The 2,854-nt window shown below is 47.4% G+C and overlaps 1 pseudogene; it reads right to left on the reverse strand.

Annotated features, from left to right (window-relative positions):
• Positions 1-291: 291 nt before the first annotated feature.
• On the reverse strand, positions 292-470 carry LOC129698475 (U2 spliceosomal RNA; annotated as a pseudogene).
• Between the last annotated feature and the right edge of the window lie 2,384 nt (positions 471-2,854).

Here is a 2,854-nt window from a genome sequence, read left to right on the forward strand (position 1 = left end):
AGCGTACTCAAAATTCCCAAACTAGGTTTTACGCCTAGTGTCTAGTGATGATGACTGCAGATAGTCCATATGCCACCATGTTTTGGGTGTGGGTAGTTTAAACATTAGCACCTAGCCTTAATGGAAGGTTCAAGTTAAGTAGCTGAAACAGCTGCTACTAACTCCCAATACTCTTGCCACTGTTGAATGGTAGGTAGATACCATTAATTGTTACAGGTTGTGTCATACTGACTCTCCTATGAAAAGTTAAAGATAAGTGGGTAGAGTGTTGAATACCAGATAGTCAACAGTAAAGGATATATATTTCAAGGTACTGCAATACTGGTTGATGCGTGGAGTGGATGGAGCAAGCCCCTCCCCATCTCCCTGTTCCAAATCAATTGATATATGGTCCCTTGATAAGGGACGAGTCAAAATAGAACTAACAACAACAGATACTCCACTTGATCTTAGTCAAGGCTGAGAGCAATGGTTTCAATCGTAGATCTATCTGGATAGCATGACAAGCTCGGCTAAAAGAATAATATCTAAAGCTGGATAGCTATACCCATGGATTAGTCGGCATTAATATCATTGGAACATGCCATGACGATAGTTCCTTAATATAGCCTGGGCTGGTTAGAATATCTGGAACCAGTTTGACTGTAATAGCCATAGTCGATAATTAATACTGCCAAGTTATCTCCAAGTTTTTTGAATGGGTACTGAATAGTATGCATCTTTTAAGTTGATGCCATTAAGTATGCTTGGAATGAAAAGGTTGGCAGTTTTAATATTCCAAGCATGGCCTGGCGAGATACTCAAGTGGCAAGTCAATGGCGGTGCGACATATACCATGTTGGGATTTTTAGAGCCAAAGGTTCATACTAGGTTTATTATGACCCCTTGATATCAATGATGGCGACAATACCATCTTGGTTAGTTGGTACCAAAGGTTCATATAGGCTTCTATATGACCCCTGGGTAATTATTACCCCCAGTTGCTCGTCCCTCATGTTCTTATTAGTAGGAGGGTAGACTCCTAGGGTGCATGCTGTACTGGTATTGTATGGTCCCTGGGAAGGGACATATCAGCTATAAACTGATAAGGCAGTTACAACTAATCTTAGCCAAAAGGCCGAGCAGGATGGGATCTAATTTAATTTTACCCTTGAATGCTTTGTTAGTACAAACCCTTCACCTTTTGTGTGATGGCAGGAACCATACTTATCTTATTCCACTGTTGTTCCGTGGTGTGTTCATCTCTTCGGTTTCTGGTTCCTTGTCTGTAGGGATGGTGTTGTTAGGGGTGGCACATTTTTCCAGGGGGCCCGCTCTGGACCCTGGCCTGAAAAAACAGGGCTTACTGGGGGTTGGCATGTGGGCCCCGAGCTTACACCAGTACTATTAGGTGGACGCCTACTGGTGGACGCATAGAGGCACTGCTGCTGGTTTCGTGTGGTGCTCATTCCAGACCCTGCCCTCTAGATGCCGAATTTTGGATACTTCTCCAGTTTTTTAGGCTTGGTTTGATAACTTAGCCAGCTAGCAGGATCTGTGGTTGAGAGGTCGGCATTCTCACACTCCTGTAATTTTTTTAAGTTGAGGGCAGGTTTTATAACTTCCTAAGAAGTTGCGGAGCACTGCAAGCAGTAGGGTCAGGTGTTTTGCCATACTACCATGTCCCTCTGAAATGAGCATGCAAAATGATAACCGACGTCAGGGATATCAAATGGTCCAGGTGTATTTAAGTGCCGGGTGGAAGTTAGTGGCAAAGTTGATGAAGTTAGTGAGTTGTGTGTGGGTGCAGGAGGTAGCACCAATGCAATTGTTGATGTAGCCGAGGTAGAGCTTGGGAAAGAGGCCCTGGTACGTCTTGAACAAGAATTGGTTCGACGTACCCTAGAAAGAGGCAGGCATAGCTAGGGCCCATGCGTGTGCCCATAGCTACGCCTTGTGTTTGGAGGAAATGGGAGGAGTCAAACAAAAAGTTAAGGAGGGTAAGGACCAACTCCGCTAGGCGGCGGAGAGTATCAGTGGGCGGGTATTGGTTGGTTCTCCGGCCAAGGAAAACCCGGAGGGCTTTGAGACCATCCTGGTGGGGGATGGAGGTGTAGAGTGACTGGACGTCCATGGTGAAGATGAGGGGATGGAGGCCTAGAGAATGGAATGCCTGGAGATGACGGAGAGTGTCTGAGGTGTCTTGAACATAGACCGGGAAGGATTTAACCAGGGGGGATAGGATCGAGTTGCGATATGTGGAAATAAGTTAGGTAGGGCATGGACAGGCAGAGACAATGGGTCTACCAAGACAGTTAGGGTTGTGGATTTTGGGGAGAAGGTAAAATCCGGCTGTGCGGGGCTGGGGAACGATGAGGTTGGAGGCTCTGTGGGGGGGAGGGAGCCAGAGTTGATGAATTCAGTGATGGTGCTAGAGATAGTGGCCTGGTGCTCGTCAGTGGTGTCATGGTAGGAGGAGGTGTCCGAGAGTTGGCGCATGACCTCAGCTTTGCTGAGATCAGCGCACCAGACTACCACGGCCCCTCCCATGTCAGGGATGTTGCGGAGTGAGTTGATGGCAGTGCGATGGCAGTGCGTTCAGGGGGGGGGGGGGAGGTTAGAGTGAGACGGGGGAATGGAGAAGTTGAGGCGGTCGTCTAAAGTCAGAAGAATATGAGGGGGGTCCACGAGGAAGGGATCCGTTGGACAAGGGATCAACAGTGGGAGTAGGGGACTCTTTCCCATGGAAGAACGAGTCTTCTGGATGGGCGCTTGGGACTGCGTGACCTTTTGACCCAGTGCTTGAGTCAGTGTTTTTACTGAACTAGACTGGGGGACAAGCTGTAGGAACATATTTACAGTAGGAGGAATGTTT

Source organism: Leucoraja erinacea, chromosome 6, assembly GCF_028641065.1.
Source record: "Leucoraja erinacea ecotype New England chromosome 6, Leri_hhj_1, whole genome shotgun sequence".
NCBI lineage: Eukaryota > Metazoa > Chordata > Chondrichthyes > Rajiformes > Rajidae > Leucoraja > Leucoraja erinaceus.